The sequence below is a fragment of the Acomys minous genome (genome assembly GCF_964271855.1).
Source record: "Acomys minous genome assembly, chromosome: 17".
NCBI lineage: Eukaryota > Metazoa > Chordata > Mammalia > Rodentia > Muridae > Acomys > Acomys minous.
Window position 1 is genome coordinate 8,208,858 of NC_140500.1, and position 12,746 is coordinate 8,221,603.

The window sequence follows — 12,746 nt, forward strand, 5'->3', positions numbered from 1 at the left end:
TGAGTACGTGTGTGCATTTGTATGTGTGCATGTCTATGTGCAAACAAACACACATATGCACATGAGAGAGAGAGAGAGAGAGAGAGAGAGAGAGAGGAAAGAGAGAGAGAGAGACAGAGAGAGAGAGACAGAGACAGAGACAGAGAGACAGAGACAGAGAGAGAGAGACAGAGAGAGAGAGAGAGAGAGAGAGAGAGAGAGAGAGAGAGAGAGAGAGAGACGCCCTGAGTAAAAAAAGGATACTTAGATAACAATGAAAAAGTATTAAGATTTGCCATTAGTCTGGCTCAGAAATGGATGATATTCCTCTTAATATTAAAGAGTTAATTCCAGGAACATGTGTCATTCCTAGCCCTGCTTTGCCACCCATAACTTTGATAACATCCCACAACCAGTGCACCCTGGGAGAGGGAGCAAGGCAGGAAGATCCAGGGGATGGAGACCTCAGGTGGTAGTGAGTGCACAAGAAACAGACACCTCAGGAGATAGGCTTAATGAGGCAGCTCATTTAATTAAGGAGAAAGGACAAAGGCTGTTTACACCTTTGGAGAGGCTTTCATGATAAGTGCTCATCACTGCACAGGGCCAAGGTTCTAGGAATGCCTTATATTCATGAAGAGGAATTTCAGGTTCTTGCTGGACATGACCTTATAAGAAGAAAGGCTAACCTGTCACCTGACTGCCATGCTCCATGACCACCTCAAAGGTGACAGAGGTGGGCGTTGTAAGGCCCACGGCAGGGAGGGAGGATTCCCACTCTGCCGGTTTCAAAACATATTTAACTGAAATATAATTTACAATGACACTTATAGAAAATGGCTTAGGAATAAACAAAGGAGAAGTAAAACATATTAGTTTGTAAAGCCATTCAAAAGAAACCATCTTACCACTTAGACACATGCACCCAGAAAGACCTGACTTCCGCAGTTGAATCTCTAGGGTCAAATACAGGCTTTGCCACTTGTGACCTATGTGACACTAGACAGTGGCCCACACCCTCTATGCTTTAAGTCCTGTATCTTTAAAGTTGGGTGACAGAACGTATGCCGTAGAGCTTTAGGAGAATTGAAAGCCCTGGTGTGACCTAAAGTCCCCAGAATAATGTTTAAAATATGTGAAGCATATGTTTATTGTGTATTATCTGTAATTTCCTATGGTGTCCAGTTTTATCAAAATAACATGTAACCAAATGATATCAGAGCTGCGTCTTTCCAATGTTGCAGCAGTTCCTCAGGACCAAAGACTCTTTTACACATTTCTTATGTGTTAGTCACTCAACTGAAAAGCACATGTCACACATGGAGTCCAAAATACCATTTTGAGCTGGAAATAAGCTGGTGTTTCATAGGCTGGCATCTGCAGACTAAAGTGCCCAGGTTCCCTGTTCACCAGACCCTGTTAGGTTGTGTTACTGGGAAAGGTTTGTGTGACCTTAGGATGGTGGAGATGGAAGGGGAGGGGGAATACCAGGGCCATTCTAGCTTCCAATGGAGGCTTTATGTCCTTGAAGACTGCAGCCTGTGCATCTCAGCCCTTTCCCTTCCTAATACAACTGTTAACCTGCTTCCCAGTTTGGCTTTCTAACTCTTCTTTTGCCTTCGTGACTGTTTTCCACGTTAAAGTCTTCTGCTGTCTGTTCTGAGCTCTAGTTTTCTTCTCTGTGCTTTGAGACAGACGCTGTTCGTTTATGTACGTCTCTAAGCACGCAGACAGCCTGCAATCAGATCTTCAGACTTGTGCTTATTTAAAGTACAGGTTGTTAAACTATTATAACGGCATCCAGAAGGCACTGGTTATTACAGGCATGAGAATGGTTTTCATTAATTCTTCCCGGACCCCCTGAAATTGACTATAATGGCAATAGCTTCCAATGACCACTTAATGATCTGCCTCTCCCAACAGCTTCTGAGACCTCGTGAAAGCAAGAACAAGCTATTCATCTTCTGATCCCTAACACCTGCTATTGTGCAGGGAATTTAGTAAAGCCTTAACAAATATTTGTGGAATGAATGAATAATAACCGCTGCCACTGGCAGAGTGGCTCTTTCATCCACTCTGCATGAGGGTGCGGATGGGAGTTTGGTAGCTCTGTCTTCATAACAGTCTTGCAAGATAGACATAAAGATTCTCGTATTTCAAATACAAACAGGCTCAAAGCCCACATAAGCAAGTCAGCTCATCTGAGAAGAAAGTCAGAATAATGCCTCACACCTGACACTCCCCTAGCTGTCTCCTCCCTTTTACTATGTGAACGAGAAAATGCACCTGTGAATGGATTCGAGGAAGATCCTGGGATTTTGTTGCATTGCCAGTGTTAGTAATCAGGCAGCGATGTAGTCACCCCTAAAGGCCCTGACGACAGAGGGAAAACAGGCAACACCAAAGCCACTCCAGAAGCACGCCGGCAGAAACAAGTTACCACCCGCCTGGCAGGACTCAGGCCCCCTAAGTCATTTGTGCACCCTCTGGGCATGCGTGTGTACTTCCTGCGCATGTCCCTAGGTAGTTTATAAAGTTAACTCCTCCCATTTCTGCCTCTCTCTCTCTCTCTGTTTGTCTCTCTCTCTCTCTCTCTCTCTCTCTCTCTCTCTCTCTCTCTCTCTCTCTCTCTCTCTCTCTCTCTCTGTTCTCTCTCTCTCTCTCTCTCTCTCTCTCTCTCTCTCTCTCTCTCTCTCTCTCTCTCTCTCTCTCTCTCTCTCTCTCTCTCTCTCCATGTGTCTACAGAGACTGTCTCTCTGTATTCTCTAATACAGCTTCCCAATTCATATCCTAACAACCAGATATGTGGGGAACATTGAAAAGATATTATTTCTTTCTTCTATGGGAAAAGAAGTTCAAATATTTCCCTCTATGAGATTAAATAGAGATACCAATTTCTGTTCCTCAAACTGCATTTTTTTTTTCAGATAAAAGGAAGAAAATAATTGAGACAATCTGACAAAATTATAATCGCCATGGTATTTCTCTCATAGCAAAACCAGTACTGGAAAGAAGTGGAGTAAGGCAAGATTTTTTTCCCACAACTTCAGCTGCTGCAGAGACTACTTCAGTCTAGAACCTTCCGTGTTCAGGATGCAGTGGAAATCAGTAGGGACTTTACAGCCCAGGAAGGAGGGGAGATGTCAACCAGAGAAGACAGCATTCCAGCTGCTGAAGTGCTAGCTAAGCCAGCCTGACAAATCTTGCTGGGAAAAGTGTTAAAGAATATTAATAATTAATATTCAGTCATATATGTAGTAAAACCATATTATTCATCAATCAGTAATTTCCCCAAATAACCACACATTGTGACAGTGATTCACTCAAAATTAAGCAGGTGTGACCATAATAACTAATCTGTTGTCCCACTATCACTTTACCTTCCTCCATCCCGGGTCCCAGGTACTGGAGTTAATATCTTCTCTGCCTCCCTCCATCCTCCTCCTCTCCTGCACCTTCTCCTCTTGTCCCACAACCTCAGGCCTCACACCTCAAGACCACACCCCCTTCTCTTCTGTAAATCCCAAGCTTCAGCACTTTTTATTAACCAATCAGCTTTAAATTAGATGAAGCAAGGTTTACACAAGGGCAGGTAGGTACGCATGACAACATGCTCCTCTGAGCAGGAACCAGATCTTGGGGGCCGTAATTTGCATAGCACCAGACCAACCCCCAACAGGGAAGCCAGGGTAGATACCACCTGGTTATGAGGACATGCAGAAAGGAACTAAACAGGGTGTCGAAAACTCTCCAAACTTGCTTTAACCAGAAAGATCAGGGTTTCAACAGGACTGTGCATTAGCGAGCTTAAAACTGCCTGGTAAGACTTAGGTCAAGGCCAAGTGTCTCAAGTGTGGAAAACTGCTTCTCCTCAAATCATCTCCTCATTGCCTAGATGAGATCAGTACAGGAAGTAACATTAATGCAACTCACAGCTGGTTCTGTTAGTGGCAGAGCTCTTGTTTTGAACTTCCTGTTCTGCTTCTTAGTCTAGACTTAGAACACATCCAAAGCCATGAACTGGCTAGATTGCCGGTGAACGGTTTGTCAGTGTTCCACTCTTGTTTTGCATGCTAAAAGCACACGGATGGGTAATGTTGTTAATATCTGGTTAACTCTTCCAGAGGGCACAATCCACATACCTTGAATGTAGAAAATAAAAGTTTACACACACACGCACATACACACACATACACACACATACACACATATAATCAGGTTTACAGATGGAATTAAGTGTGTTCTCCTTTGATTTCTCATACGAAGGAGCTGACCAAAATAAAATAATTTTCTAGGACTCAAATAAGTCATTGTTGATTTTCCAAGTCCTTTCTTGGCACACTCTTCCTTGGCCTGGTATTGGTTGAAAGGATTTCATCTGGAAGCCACCCAATAGGCTGTCTCTCACAGTTAGAGGCAATTTGGGGATTCTGGAAATAGGTGCTTTTCGTAAGACCTTTGCTGCTGTGACTTTCTTTTTCCGTCACCAGGGAGAGGACCTTCTCCTCAGGCTTCTTCATGTATGTTCTTCTTGCCTGGCCAAGGTAAAGCAAAGCCTATGTTTCCTTAACTCAGTCGTACAGAGTAGGTGGAATGAGCAGCATGCGTTTTCTGACAGTCACAAGCTGTGGATACAGAGTGTGAGTGAGTGTTTGTGTTCCCTGTGTGCAGAGCTGCATTGTCCTGTGACGGAGATGTCACTAAGGACCACCAACCAAAGGGGTTTTCCCCGTGAGGGTTTATGCTCAGTGTGTACAGAGTGTCAGTTCTGCGAGGTAGCTGTTGTTCTAGAGATCTGCTTTGTAGTGTGCTCACACACCGACTGAGCAGTTATGCACTGTATTCCTAAAAAAGTTTGAGAGAGCAGATGTTCCATCATCCACAGTGCAAAATGGTTCACAGTTGTGGCAAGTTTTTCCTGAGAATGGGTGTGGTAAAGTCCTACTTACTCTTTTGGTGGATGCTATAGAAAGAGAGACATTGCATTGCTGTCTGCTTAATAAAAGTGCCATGTGATGTTTTTATGAGCATTGCTGATTGATATGGACTTGTCCGGATACTCTGTGATCCTGGGAGCAGAAGTCATTGTTTAAACAATCCTGTGCTAACAAAGAGGCACTGTTTACATGACTGTGACTTACTCTTTGTCCATTTCTCATTTAGGTTCAAAGTGTTCCACAGGAGAATGTGAAATGGTTCAGTATTGAGTTACAGAGGATTTGTTGGGTCAAGGAAACAGATGTTTCCTCTATGGACATGTTTAAAATGCATCTGAAAAGATATAATATGTTTTACAGAAAAAGTTGGCACATTAGAGAAAGGTCAAGGTTAACTTATTAACATTCAATCTGTGTTCAAGTGTGGGGCTTTGTATGCTTTATTTACAATCCAGACTCTTGTTTGTAAAACTTCTCTGACACAACAAAATCATTTTGAAAGGAATCTTCAAGATGCTGATTAAAACCTACCCAGATGATTACTCAGTGCTCATGGGATAAATACCCAGTGATCTTCTGGGTTACTCTTGACTGAGAAATGAAAAATAGATATTTAGAATATAACTATTCTAAGCCTCTATAAAAAACAAAGACAGCTTTGACATGAGAGAGAACTAAGTTCTTTCTTACTGATGGGTAGGGCATGGGCAAGGAGGAACAGAAGAGAGAAAGGCTGATGAGAGACTGCACTATGGATGAGAAGAGCGGCAGGTGTGGAGAGTTGAGACTTTGATGTTAGTGTAAATTTAAATCTAAGTTTCCTCTCTACTGGAAACCAACCACTTCTACCATTCTTTCCAAAATCAGTAGCAGGTCCTCTCAGGAAGTTAAGTAGACTTGAAGGTCTATGTGGGAGCCTTGAGTCTGAGGGTTTCATTCGTATGTCTATTCAGAAATCCCAAGAGAATTCCTATAATTTTCTTCATGTCCTATGAGTTTTATTCCCTATTTTCATAATAACTAAGTTGTATCTCAGCCTACATGGCCTTATTATATCCCAGTGTACATTTATTTATGTATTTTTAAGAAATTTTATTTTTTCCCAGGAGAGGCATAGGTTCCTAAGTATCTGGGTCCAAGCAACTTTCTCTAGTGACCGAGGTATCTTTTTTTATTAATTTATTCAGATTACATCTAAATTTTTATCCCCTTGCTTGTCTCCTCCTGCTCCTCTCTCCATACCTCTTTCATCCTATTCCCTTCCCCTAGGTCTGTGACTGAAGGGGACCCCCTCCCCCACCATATGATCACAGCCTACCAAGTCTCATCTTGTCAACCTTCCTATTCTTTCTCTGAGTGCTACCAGGCCTCCCTACCAAGGGGAAGGGGTCAAATATGGGGCACCAGAGTTCATGTCAGAGTCAGTCCTCACTCTCCACATGACTGTGGATAATGCTCTGTCCCTTGGCTAGATCTGAGCAGGGGTTCAATATTTACTGCATGTATTATCTTTGGTTGGTGCACTAGCTTAAGCAGAAACCCCTGGGTCCAGATCCAACCATCATGATGTTCTTCTTATAGGTTTCTAGGTCCCTCTGGATCCTTCTATTTCCCTATTCTCCTGTACTTCTATCACCTAGAATCCCAATATAAGGTCCCCGCATCTATCTCCTGGTAAGTGAAGACTTTCAGGGGACATCTCTGTTGGGCTAGTGTCCAATTATAAGTGAGTATATACCATGTGAATCTTTCTGAGTCTGGGTTAACCCACTCAATATGATCATTCCTAGTTCCATTCATTTGCCCATAAATTTCAGGATAGCTGAGTAGTGTTCATAGTGCAAACGTACCACAGTTTCTTTATCCATTCTTCAACTGAGGGACATTTAGGTTGTTTCCAGATTCTGGCTATTATGAATAAGACTGCTATGAACATGGTTGATATGTCCATGTTGTGTGGTAGAGCACTTTCTGAGTATATTCCAAGGAGTGGTATAGCTGGGTCTTGAGGTAGCCCTATTCCCAGTATTCTGAGAAAGTGCCAGATTAATTTCCAAAGTAGTTATACAAGTTTGCACTCCCACCAACAATGAAGGAGTGTTCCCTTTTCTCCACATCCTTGCCAGCATGTGCTGTCACTTGAGTTTTTTATCTTGGCCATTCCAATGGGTATAAAATGAAATCTCAGGGTCATTTTGATTTGCATTTCTCTGAAGACTAAGGATGTTGAGCATTTCTTTAAGTGTTTCTCAGCCATTCGATATTCCTCTGTTGAGAATCTCTGTTTAGTTCTGAGCCCCATTTCTTGATTGGGTTATTTGGTTTGGTAGTGTTTAATTTCTTGAGCTCTTTATATATTTTGGATATTAGACCTTTGTCGGATGTAGGATTGGTGAAGATCTTTTCCCAGTCTATAGGCTAACCAAGGTGTCTTAAGCAACTTTAGTCTTCTGTTTTGTTTTTTCTGGTGTTTGTTTTTGCATTTTGTTTGGTTGGTTCATTTTGGTTTTGTTTTGTTTTGTTTTTGAGACAGGATTTCTCTTGTAGTCTTGGCTGTCCTGGACTCACTTTGTTGACTAGGCTGTCCTTGAACAAACAGAGGTCTGACTGGCTCTGCCTCCCATGTGCTGGGATTAAAGGCGTGAGCCAGCATTCCCGGCGCAACTTTATTTTTCTATAGAACAGTATGCTTGTCTTCTTTGTTGAGTCTTGAGCTTCATGTAGTGACTGGCACACATTAGGTGTTCAGTAAGTATTTGTTGTAACTGTAAGGGAGTAAAGAGAATTTGGGTCATAGGATTCGAGTACTCACTTAAGTGGCAGCTGGGATTGGGAACTCTGGTAAACATTTTAAATGTTTTATAAACTCAGGGTATTGTGTATTAATTTTCAAATATGTGGTTCAGGGCATTTTTATACATTAGGACTATGGAAACTGCTGAGAAATCACATGAGTATGTTAAAATAAATTTTGTAGAATAAATATAAAACTAAACTACTTTGGTGGTGATGAAAATACCCAACTTTCAAGACATGAAACATATAAAGTTAGATGAGGCTGGTGGTACAGTTGAATGGAGCTCAAGTCACCTTTGTGCACTGCACATGAATACTTGCAACCACAATGCCTATCCAGAGACGGACATGGTCACCAACACGTGATAATAAATAAATCACATCTAGGTCAAAAATAGTCACATCTAGATCTCTGTTTAGGTATCTGTAATCTCTATGTTTTTAAACCTGGAATTGTTGGATTAGTCTTCAGATGTTATACTTATTTACTGTTTTTATTTAAGTTGTTTTCATGATTAAAATCCTGTGTCTCCCCAGGTTTCTGAGAATCAACAGTGGGCCAGAAAGTGTTTCTCTTCTTGATCTCCATGGGAGTCTTGGAATGCAAAGAACTCAGGAAAGGAGCCTGGTCAAACAGACTTTGTTGGCTCAGTGAGGCAGCGAATTAGCACAAACACAATGACTGTCTTTGCATTCTTTTTCATTACTTTTGTATCAAATTTAATCACATTAATGGCTCAATACAACATTCACTTGTCTTGACGTTTCCATGGATTGGAAGTTGAACATATTTACTTGGGACTTCTACTCATGATGCCACAGACCCCTGCTGTCTTAAGAGGACTGCGTCCTTTGGTGACTTTTGTAGGGGCAGTATAGGAAATGTGACTGGCAGGCAACCTGTGGATTAGGCTGCATTACTGCACAGGTGATGGCATAGGCATTCTCACCATGCTTAGTCTTTGACAGGAGCTTTTCCATGTGACTGGACTTAATACACTGTCTTAACTCTAGGGAAGAATTGTGAGAGGGTCACCTGGCCAGGTCGGAGGTACTGTAAGAGCTGAGAGTAAATGACGGTCACTATGAAACCCACAGTTTGAGTACTTCAACTGTAAAGAAATATCAAGGTCTTTGTATTCTTAAAGGCAGCAGTCTTCAAGTGAGTTCAGAGGGCATTACTTGGGTCTCGTTTGCTTTGGCTAAAGAGTTGAAAGTTTTTATTTTAACCACATAGTCATTAGCTTAAGGTCAGAAACTAACAAGCACAGAGGCTATCTTTAAAATCACCAAAGAATAAATGTAATTATTTGCATTTCAATAGAAATCACATGAAACCAATCTTCTGCTATACAGTACAAGTACAGTCAGAATAAGAAAAACACAAAACTGCAGCAACAACAACAACTACAAAAAAGAAAAAACAAAAACAAAAACAAACCAACCAAACAAAATCTCTCCTGGGTATTTTTATAACATTTTAGGTACTGGTTAAATTGTTCCTTTTGGGTGTGTGTGTGTGTGTGTGTGTGTGTGTGTGTGTGTGTGTGTGTGTGTAGTGCAAATGTATTTACAGGTTTATGTGTATACATAAGTATGTATGCAGGTGCACATGTACACATATGTGTACTATGGAGGTGCACATGTACACATATGTGTACTATGGAGGACAAGCAGTAATGCTACAGTTCTTCCTCTAGAATGATTTGGTTAGAGTGCTAGGTTGACACACTGCAGTGATCCTGCTCTGTGGGTTCTCCCAGAGTTGAGCTTATAGGCAGGTGCAGAGAAGCCTGACTTTTTCCCAAATGCTTTACCCACTCAGCCAGCTTCCCAGCAGTGCTGGGCAGTATTTTTCTCCTTTTTTATTAAAATTTATTTATTTATTTATTTATTTATTTATTTATTCGCTTTACATCCCGATCATAGTCCCTGATTGATTAAAATGGAATAAGCTAATGGTGAGATGAAGCTATATTCTATAAATGAGGGTTTATTGGAAGTAGTAGAGGAGGAGGAAGGAAAGGTAGAGGGAGAGAGAGAGACAGAGAGACAGACAGAGAAGGAGAGATACAGAAAGAGAGAGAGGAGAAGGAACAGAGAGAGAAAGGAAGGATAGAGAGTGGGAGGGGAAAAGGTTGAGAGGAACCAAAATGTCTAGATTATATAGGGAAAGGCTTCTGAGAGAGGGGAAGGCCCAGCCCTAGGCAGAGGCCAAAGTACACCCACAGTGTCCTGCAACAGCCAGCTAACACCCCAGCATGTTGTTGACAATAAATGGATAGTGGGTGAAGAAATCATCTTTAGCTACTTTTGGCTGACATTGGGCTATTGATTTGTGCAAAAAAGTTGAAATGTTGGCCAAGGCTAGGAAGAGCAGGCTGTTGTATTTTCTGTCCAGGATCTGTGAGACGATTTGTGACTAGGAGACTGCAGGCCCAGCTGATGCACTCTGTGAGGTTTAGGCCTGAGCACCTGAGTTCTGGATGTAGCACTTGGCAGGATGCTGGTAACATGTATATGTTAGGGGCAGAAAATAAAGTAAAGAGGTTAAACACAGAGTTTTTTTTTTCCTTAGGTGTTGGCGTACTTTTAAGCAACTATTTTTTATTTTGTGTTCCTTAATTCTCTTTCTCCCTTCTCTACCCCAGTTCCTTCTAACACCCCAACACCAGGTTAGGGAAGAAAGAAGATTAGGAGGAAGAGGGAGCATAGTTTTCCTTAGCTGCTTCCTGCTGCTTAGGGTTGGCAGGTTCCTTGGGACAAGTCCAATCTTTATTTCAGGATAGCTCTGACTGACTTTTCATCACACTGCAGAAGCAGCAGGGGATACACCAGCAACCTTCTTTCTTGAAACCCTTAGTGTCCCTTTAGGTCTGGCTTTTATCCCCACTTATCACTGTGCAATCAAGACAGCAGGCCCACATGAGGTAGTTTACAGCTGACAAAATATCACATGGCCTCTCAGGAGGCAGTTATCAGCTGTGGACAAACTGGAGCAGCCGCCAGATCCCACACCTGGGATTAAAGTGAAAACATGTTTATATATAAACCAAAACTTCCACAACACTTAGGTGTACATTTCAAACTATTAGGCCCATGGCTTTGGTAGTTGGGTCATGGGAGTCCCAAAACCAGAGAATGGGGAAGGAAATTTAAATAGGAAGGAAATTAAGGCTATTGATTGACAGTGGTACTTATCTGGAGTGTGACCTCTGGACTCAATTGGATCTCCTGAAAGCTTACAAGAATCTTTTTAAGTTTACAAAAAGAGACAAATTGGCTTGGGACATAATTAAAAATCTGATTAATATTAAAGCTCTAAATGGTCTGGGGAAAGAGTTTTTATATACCTTAAATCACTTTCTTGTTACCAACACTAAAACACCTTTCTCAGACCCTCAAACACTTTCTTAGATCTTCAGACCTTACATAAACTTTACACTTTTCTGAGAAGGCAGCTGAAGCCTTGGTTTTTGTTGATCTTCAAACCCATCAGAGACCGGATAAAGATACATTACCACAGGAAGCATAATCCAAGCAGCCTATGTATTGATTAATGTGACAGAGGACTTACTCATTATCCAGACATCCTTCCCACTAGGCTCCTGTGGTATTATTTTTTTTTGTCAGCAGAGGTCCTAAGACAGCATCATGGCCCAGCAAATCTGAGAACAAAGGAGAGGGAGAGGAAGGGGAAAGAAGTAGGGGAAAGGATGGTGGGGAGGAAGCAACATGTCTAGATTATTTAATGAAGGGTCTCTGGGAGGGGGGAAGCCTCACCCCTAGGAGGAGGGCAGGGTATGCCTGCCAATGCCCTGCAATGGGTAGAGACCTAACACTCTCCTTTCTCTTCTTCTCCTGGTTTCACTCTCCCTCCCTCTTCTCCCTGTCCCCCCTCCTCTTCTCCTCAGAAAAGGGAGCCCACCTTCAAACCCCTCCAAGCACCTCAAGTGGCCTCAGAACTGAGTGCATCCTCTTTCCCTGTAGCCTGCTAACCAGACCCACCAAGGGGAAGTGATCAAAAAGCAGGCAACAGAGTCTATGTCAGAGACAGCCCATCCCCCACACTTAGGGGACCCACATGAAGCCATAGCTACCCATCTGCAACATCTGTGTAGAGAGCCTAGGTCCAGTCCATGCATGGTCCTTGGTTGGTGCTTCAGTCTTGACAGGCCCTCTGCACCCTGGTTAGTTGGCTTTGCTGGTCTTGTGGAGTTCCTGACTTCTCTATCCTTCCCCCTACTCTTTCACAATACTCCCTTTGCTCTACCCAGTGTTTAGCTGTGAGTCTCAGCATCTGTTTTGATCTGTTGCTGGGTGGAGGCTCTCCAACGACAGCTGTAGCAGAGTATTCCTTGTAGTGTCAGGGGTTGTTTCTCTCCCATGGAGTGGGCCCCTGTTTGGGCCAGGCATTGGTTGGACATTTCCCTCAATCTATGCTCTATTTTCATCCCTGCACGTCTTGTACATGGGTTACATTTCGGGTCAAAATATTTGTGGGTGGGTAGGTGTTCTCCTCCCTCCACTAGGAGTCCTGTCTGATTAGACGGTGCCCTCTTCAGTCTCCATGACGCCTGTCATTAGGAGTCTTAGCTAGAGTCACACTCACATCCTCCCAGAAGCCCACCCTGTCATAGGGCTCTACCTTGTCACAGAGATGTGCCTTCCCAGGGCTTCTGTTCTCTCTGCCCTCCCACCCCAACCCCCACCATCCCTAGGTCTGATCTCCACCCTCATTTCTCTACAAACTCCTTCTCCAACCTGGTTCCCTCTCTTCAACTGCTTCCTCTGGCTATTCTATTTCTCCATCTAAGTGAGATTTAAGCATTCTCTCTTGGGTCCTCAGTGTTACTTATCTTCTTTGGGTCTGTGAATTGTAGTATGCTTATCCTGTACTCTATGGCTCAAATCCACTTATAAGTGAGTACATACCATGTATGGCTTTCTGGGTCCGAGTTACCTCACTCAGGATGATCTTTTCTAGTTCCATTGATAAAGAAACTGTGGTACAATTACACAATGGAGTGCTGA

General features: G+C 42.6%; 1 protein-coding gene across 4 annotated transcripts in view; it reads left to right on the plus strand.

Moving 5' to 3' along the window:
* The window catches only part of LOC311588532 (solute carrier organic anion transporter family member 1A5-like), a 73,095-nt gene that overhangs the window by 11,656 nt on the left and 48,693 nt on the right, over positions 1-12,746 (plus strand). Inside the window, exon 1 of one of the 4 annotated variants that reach the window (XM_084766268.1) lies at positions 4,395-4,523. The exons of 1 other annotated variant lie outside the window; for it this stretch is intronic. The gene's annotated coding sequence lies outside the window, so the exon portion shown is untranslated. Of the gene's footprint in view, positions 1-4,394; positions 4,524-6,572; positions 6,591-12,746 lie in introns of those variants that run through there. 2 more of the 4 variants (XM_084766269.1, XM_084766270.1) reach the window with 2 other exon arrangements.